Source organism: Columba livia, chromosome 1 (assembly GCF_036013475.1).
Source record: "Columba livia isolate bColLiv1 breed racing homer chromosome 1, bColLiv1.pat.W.v2, whole genome shotgun sequence".
Taxonomy (NCBI): domain Eukaryota; kingdom Metazoa; phylum Chordata; class Aves; order Columbiformes; family Columbidae; genus Columba; species Columba livia.
Genome location: NC_088602.1, coordinates 99938722 through 99951873, shown reverse-complemented (window position 1 = coordinate 99951873; position 13152 = coordinate 99938722). Strand labels below are relative to the sequence as shown.

The 13152-nt window shown below is 44.4% G+C and overlaps 1 long non-coding RNA gene across 1 annotated transcript in view; it reads right to left on the bottom strand.

Moving 5' to 3' along the window:
- Nucleotides 1–267: 267 nt before the first annotated feature.
- LOC135578349 (uncharacterized) overlaps nucleotides 268–13152 on the bottom strand; it is a 36336-nt gene continuing 23451 nt past the window's right edge. Inside the window, exon 3 of the long non-coding RNA XR_010469863.1 lies at nucleotides 268–1408. This is a non-coding gene — a long non-coding RNA (uncharacterized LOC135578349). The remainder of the gene's footprint in view (nucleotides 1409–13152) is intronic.

Here is a 13152-nt window from a genome sequence, read left to right as displayed (position 1 = left end):
GGTGGCAGAGGAATAGTCTCTCTTGACTTCCTCTGTGGGCTCCAATCCTCTTCTTGGAAAACAAGTCTCTGGCATTAAAATGGATGGCTCCTCGTGCTACTTTAGCCTATGGCACCATGCAGCTGGATGGCTGTCCTAAGGGAAGCAGCTTTTTTTCCCACAAAGCAATCTGTATCTGGATTTCCTCTCATTTTTGTTTTAATTCAACCAATTGAGACTGGAATTCAACCAACTGTATGCATGGAAAATAATGTATTCATCACGATTATTTCCACCATTTTTTTCATTTATTATTAATTTCAGGACATTGTTTCATATTCCTATATAGTAAAAAGAAATCAGAGTTTAAATAAAATTAATTGTCATGGTTTAAATAAAATTAATTGCCTCTTAGAAAGTGACAGAAGCGAAGGAATTCTACTCCTCATTCTTCCCCTCTCTCAGCTGTTTCAACCTCAAATGGCACAGTGCTTAAGGACTTCCCTGTCAAATGCTTCTGGTAAAAGTCTACTGGGAAAGGTCTTCTCTTCTCAATACACATTTTCACTATCTCCATATAACTAAGACTAAAATGGGTTCCACAACTTTAATAAAAGTCTTTTCTTTCAGTCAGATTCTTCATTTTGCATTGTCTGTGGTTCCTCAGCTGGGTTTCCGCTTTACCCCTAGTAAATTTAAAAACTAATTTGGCTTAGACAGGGGTCATTCAACCATGCAATCCATAGCAAGTAGTTATTTAGAAAAATACTTTTGGCATAACTTCATCATAGAAATGACAAGAACAAAATTCAGTTCAGCTTTTGGTTCTTTCTAAATCTCTCACATTTTTGAGAAGGAAGGGAAAGGTAGCTTAACAGTAAAAGATCTGTTTATTGTTTGCTTTCCTCCTGCTTTCTGCAATATTTGCATATATAGTGGCACTCTTGGCATATATCTGTAGCTAAAAAGTACTGTGAACTTTGTATGCAGGGTATTTTTCACTGATGTACAGTGGCTATGAGTCCAGGCAGATGCCTTTATTTTTCTCTCCCGCACCAAGGTAAATCTGGAGGGTTTTGTTTCCCCGAAGCACCTCTGGATTTAGATGAGCACGGCTGAATATTGAATCTGCCCCACTGTCTCCTCAGCACAAAGACTCTGAAATGGATTTCTGAGTCTCAAATCAGTCCCTGGGGCATCCCAGTTCACACTGTAAAACCGCCGTGTGTAAATTGGCCCCATCAAGTAAGTTGCTCGGGAGGGAGGGAGAACAGGATGGGGATTGGAAGTGAGTCGATGCTCTTGCCAGGTTTCAGACAGGGCTGCCCTTCCAGTTCCAAGGCTGCAGAAACGGTGGGGAGGAAATCATATGGCTGCCATCTGGACTGCCTGTGGCAGATGGGGAGGTCTTCTCTGTTACTCCCACCTTCTGCAGAAAAACAGAAATAAAAAATGAAATGTAGAAACCGAGCCCCTTTCCATTCAGCCACAGGAACGTAGTGGAAGAAGAGAACAGGCTCTCCTTCCATAGTATTTCTGTGATAATTCATTAGCTGTTGTCCCCCGTTTTTCATCTCTTCAGGGAAGCCCAGTGAGAATTTATTGCTGAGCCATTAATGAATTTTTAAACTGTCAGGGAGTAACGTAAATAAGTGGGATCCCAGATTGTTACACAGCCATTATCAGGTCAAAATGCATGCACAGGAACTGTTACTTCAAGCAGAGGGTAAATCTTCACACAGAGGTCCTCAAGGCAGAGTCCGGCTGTTACCTGAACCAACTCCCTGCTGAGGGGTGAAACAGTATCCCCCAAGGAGAACATTTTGGTTTTCCAACTAGACCTTGACAATATTTTACTGTGGTTCCATTGTGGCAGAAAGAAAAGCATCATTTGATGACCTCAGTCTTGGCTTTTCCTTCCACCAGCCAGGAAGGCAAGGTTTAATGGTATGGCGGTGAGTTTTGGCAGAGAGACCTCTGAAGCATGAGTGTCCATGGATAGTGCTGGCCACTGCCCCTAGCCACTAGCATGAAGCAGATCTCTGGAAAGACAGAGGACACTCAGTCCTTGCCAGGAGGAATAGGGGCTGAAGGGAACAACGTGTTGATGGGGCAAGGACCCACAGGGGAGAAAAAGTCCCTGTTCCTCTCTCAGTGGATATTTCCAACTCCTCACCCTCCCACTCATATGGCAGATGAATTGCACAGGTACCACTACACCTGAACATAGTGAGTATACTTCCAGATAGCCAGCTGCCCCAGTGCTATATCCCTCCTTCTGCCTAAGTCCAAGGATGGCAACTCAATGTGCTCTGGCTGCTATAACAGAATACCTTGTCAGATGCATCTGCTACACCTATGGTTTAGTTTTGTCCCTGTGGATTAGCTGTAGTGAATGGGAACAGTATTTTGTGACAGCTGCAGCAGCCAAATAGGAAGGTTTTTAGTGAGCATTAATTTCTGACTTTTCATTTCATTAAAAACCTAAGCCCTTTCAATGAAATTATTTACTGCCTTTCTAAATGTAGAAAAAAAAATAAAATAATAGATTTAATGATGGGAACAATTCTAGGAAAACTTGTCTCCAGTGCTAGGGGTTGGTTTGTCCAGCACAAAGGGTTTTTTTGTTTGCTTTTTACTTTACAGATGAGAAAAAACAGACAAACAAACAAAAAAACAAAAACCAAACACAAACTACAACAACAACCAAAAAAAAAAAAAACAAAACCAAAATAAACAAAAAAAAACTCCCACCTTTCCCATTCCAAAATAGATAATCATGCAAGAAAACCAGACATTAAATATCACAAGCAAGGACTCATGTGCCCAGGTTCTTGAAGTCCAAAGAAAAGAGTCACATTAATGTCAACGTGCTTTGGATCATTAGCTCTTAAGCCTCTAACGATGTTCCCTAATGACTCTACTGTTCTTCCTCCTCCATCAGACTCTCTCTAATCTGCAGGAGCTGAGCTAACTTTTCAGGGTTTTGCTGTAACAGAGCCTTTGAAAAAACATGGAAGTATCCCAGTAATATACAAGAGACATTACCTGCTGGGAGTCTAGAATGTAATATATGGGAGGTTGTATCCACAATATTCATTATGTGAAGGCTCAAGTTCTTATTCATTTTTTATTTCATTCATTTATTCTGCTACAGGGACAAGAATAAAAAAGAACACCTGTCCCAAGATTAAGACAACTTGCCATTAATTTAAAACTGCAATATAGATGCTGGTTACAAAATCAACACCTCTCTCCTCCCCTCACACACACAGTTCCATATACTAACCAGCAGTCAGCATTTTCTCCTGGTCAGGTCCAAGGCTGGGGCAGACCAGCATTGTGATATTGCTTTCAGCTTTCCCTGGTGAGGTTTGACACACACACACTTTGCTCTGTGCTGACAGAAAACTCTCTTCTCTGCAAGGCCAGAGTATGCTCTGACTTTGGTTTGAATCTGATAACATGTCCTCCAGTGCACTTCTCAAAGTCTAGAGAAGGATGCATTGGGTGATCCCAGCAGCTGTTCTACCTCCATGGGGACTACAAAGACTTTCGCAGTGCCAGCACAAAGTAGCTTTAAAACACCCACTCTGTATTTATGAGCTTTGTGAGCACCATACGTATGTTTATGTTTCTCTAGGAAAGTAAGGGCCAGTAGGGCCCCACCCACCTTGCAGCACCAATATGGCAATTTGAGTAAACATTGCCCATGTCCTCCAGGCAGGGGTGCAACACAAAGGGTTCTTGTTCAGCCACTATTTCTACTTGCACCAGGGTGAAGTGAAATACCGCTTGGAGAAATTGTTCTCAATTTAAAAAGCAGCAGAACTTGAACCTCCAGGCCTGTTGTTACTGCAAGAGCACAGGGAAAACTTGTAAGACACATGCAGGATGTAGGAAATGGGCACTTTCCATTAAAGTCATGTGCTAGGGAATCCTCAAGCTATTCAGAGGGGTCATAATTTAGCTTACTGTTTTCTGGTAGAACCTAGAATATGTCCTACTAATAGTACAGGGGTTGCCAGATCTTTCATGTCTGGGCATAATCTCTGGCCTCATCACTGCCCATCTGATCTCTTTGTATATTTTTGTCACACAAAGGGCACTAGGAGCATCACAATTCTTTTGAGAGGTAGGTCTGTCTTGCTGCCTTCTGCCACTGCTACTGCTCAGGCTTAGACAGCCAAGGAACGAGACTTTTTCAGCCTATGTCTTGGAGAAAGCGTGGAGCATGGCAACACCAACAGAGACCAAGGGAATCCTCCTCATCCACACACTGACCAGAAAAGGCACAAGAAAAGTCTTCTCAGGGAAAAACCTGGAGGAAAACACTGGTAAGTGAGTAAGCAATTTTGCTAACCGACTGGATGTCAATGCAGCATCCTCTCTGTGGTCAGAGCTCTTGCAGCCGGGACAGTCACCTTGGGGAGGTTCGGCTCCAGCCAGCTCCAGGCACCTGAAGGGAGGTGAGTGCCCGAGTTCCCTGCGCCAGAGGCAGCCACAATACGTGGGATAAATTGCCATCTAGAGGTGCTTTTCTCTATCTCTGCTGAAGGTACTGGAAGCCTGCACAGCTAGCTTGGACTTGGGCCTTTAAAGAGCCATTAAACAGCCACAATTCAGCAAGGTGACTCCTCTGTAAATCTCCAGGAGCTCAGCCTGGAAAATGGATGGGAATTCACCCTCTTAGGATCATCTGTCCTCCCTCTCTGAGGTCTTGGCTGAGCGCTGCAGGAATCATTGTGCAATCAATATTATTAATACTGGCGAACTGAGTCTGGCTCTAAATATTCGCCTAGCAAGAAAACAAACCAAAACAGTAAAAGAGGTCTTTGTGGTAACACAACTTCAAAGCTGAGGTTATAATCACACAGAAGTTAAGAAATGCAAATGTGTGATAATGAGAGTATTGTAACTCATCCATCCAAATGTTAATAGTATTTTCTCACCGTATATTACATTAGCATTAATGTCTTAGGTTAGAATTCTGCACTGTTTTCAATAATTATGACTCATTTTTCAGTTAAAGGGTCTATCCATGCTAATCAGCATAGCAGGAGCAAGATTTTTATAGGTTTACGTGAGTGTGCCATGCGCGTGTGATTCTCCCTCTAATCATTTTTGAAACCCTCTGGCCAAAGCCAACAAAATACAGAAGCATGGTATGGGTTGCTTAGGTAATTCAGTTCCTACAAGGCCTGTGAAAACAGACAGTTATGAAGAGAAGAGACCGGCCGCTGGACAAGATGCCATGCTGCTGAATGAGCTCAGCCTCTGTTAAACATTGGAGACCTCACACCACAGAGGGCACCTTTCTAAACCAAGGTAGGAACACTTCTCATCTCTCAGGGCCCACAGCCAGCCATGCCTGAAACACGCCTCCATGTATTTTGCCAGCATCTACAGAACTGGTTGTTAACTGAACAAAAAACAAGTGAGAGAACACATCAGAGTGTATATCTTAATGTGCTGTATTCTACAACCATCATAAAAGAAAGATAAAACAAGCACGTAGGTCTCTTTGGGTACACAACCTGGCTGGTGCCCTTCCAAATGGAGACACCATCACAGTGACACAAGGTTCTGATGCATCCAGGCTCCCAAATCCTTTCTGCATGGGGCCTTATCTGAAGATTAATAGTAATAATGATAATTAATAATAACAGTGGCTCCCAGATAAAATACATTCACATGGAAAGCAGTGAGCTAGACAGCACGTTTGTCTTACACCATACAGGGAAAGTTTGCTTCATCACACTTTCCCCACTTGTTTTGGGTTTTGGTGTTCCTCGGGTATGGATAAAGTGCATAAGAGTACACTCTTAAGCAAATATTATTTTAGTTACCTGAAAACACAGAAAATATAATGGGCTTCCATTTTAAGGGTTGCTTGAATAGACTTGGTTTTCCTAAGTTAAAAAAAAAGAGTACAGAATAAAAGCATGAATGATTCTGTATCACAGTTACAGTGATTAGTAAGGTGCTGTAAGCCAGAGAAAATTGTCTTTCTTTTATTATAAACGGTCCTAGAAATGAAGTTTAATCCTGTCTGGATAAAACCGAGTGTGCCTCCAACCCCTATCCTTTCTACATAAAGCTCAGGAGTGGTGGTGCTGGAGAGTCTGCTTGATGTTTGTTCGTAATTCACTTTGCAACTCTGCTGCACCTTGCATTTGTAAATCCCCAAGCACTCAGAGCAAACACCCACAAGGCCAAGAAGATCCCTGTGTGGTGAGGATGTTTTAGTGTCTTTACTTCAGAAGTGGCTGAAATGAAGTATGTCAAGAAGAAGTGGTGTGGCTTGTCCCTGAGCCAGCTGGTGACAGAACCAAGAACAGAGCATAGGAGTCCCCATGCTGGGAACCTTGGTCTAGGCTGGACCCCTTGTTTATTGCTGTCATCTGAACCCTCAGCAGCATGACCCAGCCCTTGAGGGCTCATCATAGGTTTACAGATAGAAAAAACTGACCCACTCTGGTTTTTCATATTATTTTTTGGTTGTTTTGTTTTTTTTTTAATTGACATTGAACTTTGAGCTGAACTTCACCTGTTTCTCTCCCTAATCATCAGATTCCCTTTGCTTATATCCTTAGGTATGGATGAGAGCAGATGGCAGGTCGCTGGGTTAATCTTCATCTAATCCATAGCACAGTCACGACACTGAGCAAAAACCATGTTTAGCTCCCTGCTGTGAGTATCTATCCTGCCTGCTGGGGGTGGGAAATCCAGCCGGTTGATGCACTTGCACTGCTTTACTGCTTTTCCACTACAGAGTGTGTGACAACAAGGTTTCAGGTCTGAATGGGACCGTTTTTGTGCCCTAGAAGGGAGCAAGCCTATATAGTCTTTTGTGGGCAGACAAGAAAGTTTTCTTCTTGAATTTTTAGTCAGCTGTACCCCAAGAGACACTTTATATCCTGCTGCTTTTTCAGAGCATTTTGAAAAGAGAACAAGGTAGACAGCCCTGCTTATAAGACTTACTCTTGTTTTTCTGATCTCAGGCTTGTTATTCTTTCCACCATGAGTTGCTCCTGTTAGAGTGGCCCAGTTTACCTACCCTCGCCCCCTGCTTTATTAGTGACAACGAGAATGACTGTGTGACGGCAATGCTCATACGCCACAGGATGTTCTCTTTGTGTGAGCCTTCTTTTGTATTTTGACATTTGTGAGTGTTCTCATCCTTTAATGAGCAGGTAGAGCCTAAATCTCAAAGGTACTCACTGCCTGCAGTGACAACATCAGATGAAGTATGGGTGCTGTGTTTTATACAATCAGGCCCACGGGTAAATAACACTGGGGTGGCATGGACCTTCACTCAGCTGGACACATAACCCAGGCTCCAACCTCATTTTTAGCCTCCTTTCCAGAGGGGAGGTTTCTACAATCGTGCATTTGTTCATTCATCCTTCCCATAACTTATGAGCCCATTAGCAGATTTCTGCTGAATTTGGGAGACTTGTCCCAAATATAAGACGACCCTCAAATCTTTTTAGACCAGGCAACTGAGAAGAGACTTTACTAATTCCTTGGTGAGAAAGAGACCACTGCATGAATCTGCCCATCATAGAGACTAGTGTATCTACTGCGTTTTGCTTGCGCTGGAAACCAAAGCTGACAACAAACCAGACCTCATTAGTTCACTCACAAAGACGACCCTCTACCATTAACTTTTATACATGCAAGTGATTTCATTCTCACAGGTCATCCTACCCCTGGGGAAGGGGTGGGGGGTGTCCAGATGTTCTGGTTCTGCTGTGGAGGTGCTGGCTTACATAACTTATTTATTTGGGGAAGCCCCAGCCTGGAGAGTTGCAGCTGATTAAGTGCTCAAGCTCCTGCAGAAAGGGAAGAATTATGCACATTTCTGACAGGTATTTGAGGGGGAAGGAGCAGAAATACCTCAGTGTTGGATCAACCTTAAAAAAAATAAAACACATTAAAAAAAAAAAAGCTGCATTCACTAATTCACTGAAGGTGGACAGGGAAACATAGAAATTATTAAACAAAATCCCTTAGGTCAATAACCAGTCTGCCTTTGGAGACACACAAGGGTTTGGTGGGTGTAAGTTTAATTAAGCCAGCCAAAAACTGAAGGGAAAATTAGAAACCATTTCCAACAATGCTTTACAAAACCTTCCCATCAAAACAGACACATTAATTGAATAGGAGCTGAGCTGTACTTTGATACATAAGCTCCAGCCCAGGGTGCCTCTCGCTGCAGAAAGCAGCATTGTGGGGTTTCATTTAGAAGCATTAATCTCTTACCGTTATCCTTTCCTCGTTGGCAAACATCAGCTCCCTCCCTCTTTTTTTTTTTTTCCTCCCTTCAATTAAATGTTTAATTAAAGTAGCATGACTCCCTTTCATTTGGAAAAGTAATTGAGGACACCAGTGTGTAAAAAATAGGCTGAGAAGCGAGCTGGAGTACACACAGCACAGAGCATTGGCATGGCCTGAGAAAATGTAGCTCCTAATTTACTTCGGTGCCACATCAAATTGCAGTGATGATGGTGAGGCGATACAGCTGCAGGAACATCTGGAAGGGGCTGATAAACATGGGTTTGCTTGGGTCTGAAGCATGCGTCCGATGCAGCTTGCTTTTTTTTATTTTAAATTCTGAATGGTCAGCTCAGCACAGCTGGGAGAGAAAAGTAATGTCCACAAAGACACATCTTTTTACAAGTATTCATATAATGATTCAGGAAAGCTTGTTGAGTTGCTTGATAAGGAAACTAGTGCCTAAAAAGGATTTTCTGCTGTATCTTGTAGATCAGACTTTGTCAGGTTATGTGATGGCTCATCACCCTGACATGCTCCAGGACCAGCAAATGCCTCTGCTATGGCTGCATGGCTCTTTTTCCCAATATCTTTATGAGACCTTAGCAAAAACTCGTAGTTATGCAGGTTGGCTGGACAGCCCTTTCCTGGCTGTTGGTCTGAAGATGCCTCAGTTAACTCTGACAGTTTGGTTTTCTAAAGCAGGCTTAAAAGCAGAGTACAGGAATTCCTGTTTTTCTGTAACAGGGTAGAATTTCCCAGAGCCTGAGCTTTTAATGCCTTCCAAATTTCCTATGCCAACAGTATTACATCTCTCTTCATGCATTTTTAATAGAAAACATGAGTATGGATCTTATTACTTGCCATCTTTAATTGTAGACCAGTGTCTCTGACACACCTGTGCAGACCAAAAGGTTTCTGCCCTCCAAAGTAGTGCTGCAATGGGGAGTTACTCTTCATAGGCTGTGCCTGGGGCTGTTTTTACCTGTTATTGCCAACCTAGATTAATTTTTCTGTGGTACACAGGCTTGATTGATTGAGGCCAAGAACAAGCCAGCTTGATTCGTTACTGGAACACTATGTGTGCATATTTGATTGACAGAGGAAGGTTTGGAAATGAACCCAGGTCAACAGTCAAGCCCAGGGCCTATCTAGAAGAGCAGGCACAAAAGTAAAGGCTGATGGACCATGTCACTCCCTTACACACCTTGGTCTGGAGTCCAGCCTTCTGGCTCCATGACCAGCTTTCCACATGCACCAGCATTGCCAATGCTGCCCACATCTGAAGAAGCTGGTGCTGAATTACTGTCAAGGTGGGGAGAGAGGCTGAGAGGGGATGTTATTTATGCTTATCAATATCTCAAGGGTGGGTGTCAAGAGAATGTGACCTGACTATTTTCAGTGGTGCCCAACAACAGGGTAAGGGGCAACACGCACAGACTGAAACATAGCAGGGTCTGTCTAAACATGAGGAAAAGCTGCTTTACTTTGAGGGTGCCAGAGCACTGGAACAGGCTGCTCAGAGAGGTTGTGGAGTCTCCTTCTCTGGAGACATTCAAAACCCACCTGAACTCATTCCTATGCAATTTGCTCCATGTGAACCTGCTTTAGCAGGTGGGTTTGACTAGACAATCTACAGAGGTTCCTTCCAACCCCAACCATTCTGTGATTCATTGGGTGATTTTGCTCCCCAGGTTTCTCTGGCTGCTCACTGGGAGGAGAGACTGGGCTAAAGCTGAGAGGTGCTGGCACTCAGTGTTCACAGTACAGCTAGTCATAAACTTTCTGGCATTCTTCTCTGACACAGCAAAACCTAATGCACCAGCACCAAAACTGGAAACGTGTCCACTTTGATGACACCCTCCCAAGAAACCAGGCAGATGCAGGATGACATCGTCCCTGCCAAGCAAGTTTTGAAAGCTTCCCTGCCTCCCTCCCCAGCAGCCCACCTTGCAGGCAGGTGGGGAGGTGGCAAGCAGAGGACAGAGGCTGCCAAGCCCCTGCCTCCTCGCTCCCTGGCAGCAGGAATTCCCAATGCTTGCTGGCTGCTGGGCTTCCTGGCCAGACACTGAGCCCTGGGAGTGTGCTGGAGAGAGCTAGGGGATGGCCAGCCTGCTCGGTGACATCCCAGGGACTTCCTGTGTCAGCCCTGCAGGAGAGACACAGATTCCTGTCTTTACACATTTCCCTTCTCTTTTGGAATCGAATCTCATTGAGGCTTGTTTTCTTGGCTGGGCTTTTTACTTCCTTGTTTCCTTGGTTTTTTAATTCAGAATTTCCCAGAGCACAGGAAGAGCAGTTTCTAGTCAACCCTTAAGCAATAAGTTTTTGTAAGAGGAGACTGGACATCTCACAGGGTTATTTGCCTCCTGTGACACTTCTCCTTGGGTCAAGCAGAAGAAAAGACTGGAACTAAAGATGTAAGACGGCAGTGGGTGGAACGAGTATTTTGCTGTTTCTTCAGCCTTTCAGAAGATTAGTTGGTAAGGTACCTAACCAGCCTTTTTTTTTCCCCCAGCCATCACTAAAATGACTGGGCCTCAAAAAGGCAGTCACTTGGCAACATGTGGGGGTCAAATAGTCAGTGGGACAACAGCTTCCTGGTGCCACCGAGCCCTGCCCTGCCTGTGCCAGACAGTGCTGTGCAGCAGCACCCCGGTCACCCTGCACCCTGTCTCCAGGGCACAGGTGGCCACAACCATGTACAGGTGGAGAAGAGGCAGGAGCGAGCCTGTGGAGAGACGTGGACTTTCCCAGCTCAACCTCTCCAAGGACATGAAGTGATGTGGCTCAGAACAAGGAAATTCTCATAGGCAGTACTTTCCTGTGAGCTATTTATTACTGATCAGTCAGTGGCTTTTAAGGATTTTAGATCGGGGGAAATATTTGAGGCAGCTCTGAGGCACTCCTGTGTCAGATGAGCACACGGTTCAGGGACCTGAAGTATGCATCAGCATCTCCTGGCTGCTTTGCCCCAAGGAATGGAAAGGAAGGCTGAAGAGGGGAATGAAAGACCAGCTTCCCAAGGCTAAACTGGGAGGCAGAGCATCCTGGAATGGTGTCAAGACCCACTGGAGATGTCAGCGGGATCTTCCCTTCAGCAAACCCTTAGGGGCGTTAGTTGATGTTTCTTTCTTGGCACAGCTGCAAATACAGTCCATTGCCTGTGTTTTGCTCTGTTAGTGTTGCTTTCCCACTGACTTTAGTGATGATCTAACATAACCATTGCATCTCCTTCCAGTCCTAAGCTGAGGTATAATCTGAGGGAGGCCTGTTTTTCATTAGCATTGAACTTGTAGCACAGGAACTTTCTCTGACGCAGCTCATAATGGGGGAGGGAGGGTTAGTTATTACCTCTATTTCCTCTGCTGGAGCATGGGCTTCTCTACTGAGCTCTGCCGTCTCTCCCAGGAGCCAGCAACTAATTCCTCCATACCCCTACATGCCGAAGCCTCTCTTTAGAAGAGGCTTCCAATCATGACAAATTATCTGTGCTGATTTTGTGACATGAACTGTTACCCATTAGGGAATGAACTGACACCAATAAATTCATTTCACTTACAACCTCACACTGTGCATGAATTGAAGTTCTGGAGGTGAAAGACATAAATTTACCAGGTGGGCAGACACACAGCTTCCCCCTAAGACTGTGCACTTCACCTTTGCTATGTGCGCTGCTTCGGCTGGGCCAGCCCAGCATTAATTTTGCATAGAGTAGATTTCTCTTGTACCACGCACAGTCCACATGATTTATACTTGCCTTGAGTAGCTGCATGAGTAGCCTTACTGCAGAACAAACTACTGGCAGTGCCTTTGCCAAAATAAAAACTTCCAACTCAAATGCAGCCATTTGCTTTACAAGATATGAACAGTTAGTATTTTCATCTTCTGACTTCGAGGCTATGTGGAATCAGCAATTAATGAGTCTTCCCTATGCCCCGATGGGGCTAGTGAGCAAGCATTATTTATTAGGCAGAAAGGAGTTCCCATACGTGCAGATCTACGTCTTAGTCGTTCTGCTGGTAAATTCATCAAATCATTCCAGCAGATAAGGCTTTCCTTCTCCCCAAACACTCTTGTCAGTCAAGTGGCTGAAAGTTTCACTCATCTACCCAAATGAAAATATCACAGTCCCCTGGCCAAATAGAAACTTTCAAGCATTTAGTTAAAAGCCTTTTGTCATGTAATTCTGCAGAGGAAGGACTGGGCGGAGTGGGAAAGAGAGAGAAAAAGGCTTTCCCAAAAGGGGCAGACACAAGTATAGGCAGAGGCAGAGAGGAATGCAGTTGTCTTTGTGTCTCGGTGTTCCTGAGAGCTCCTGATCAAGACAGGGTTCCTGTGAGGTTGTGTACCATGGGCACTGGGTGAAGGTCATTCTTGACCAGGAACACTTGCTGACCTTGTCCCCCCTGCCTGAATGATTTGAATGGCTGTTTTGGAATAAAGCTTGCTGGACATAACATGAAATAAGAGGTCTTGAGGATATAGTCTCTCCTCTCCTTTTTTTACAAACAGCTATAGGAAGGATTAGACGTGGTCATGGGTGGCAGGTCCACAAACAGATATTAAAGGGAAAGAACAGACAGGGATGTGCCTTTCAGCATTCTTAACACACCTACAAGTGTGGATGTCAGGGGATGGATAAAGGGAACAGGCTCGCAGATAGTGGCTGGGCTCACGTGCTCCTCTTAAATTGCTTCTCTTAAGACAGAGCACTGGGCATGACGGACTGCTCGTCTGACCCAGCGGGGAATATGTTCTGTTCTTATGTTAAAAGGGAAGGCTGGAAACAGCCTCGAGAAGCCATAGGAGGGAAGACATAGTTTTGCTGGGTTTTCCAAGTACAGTAGGCATTGGAAACACCTCCAGGGTTGCTGCTGGCTGAGCTGCTTC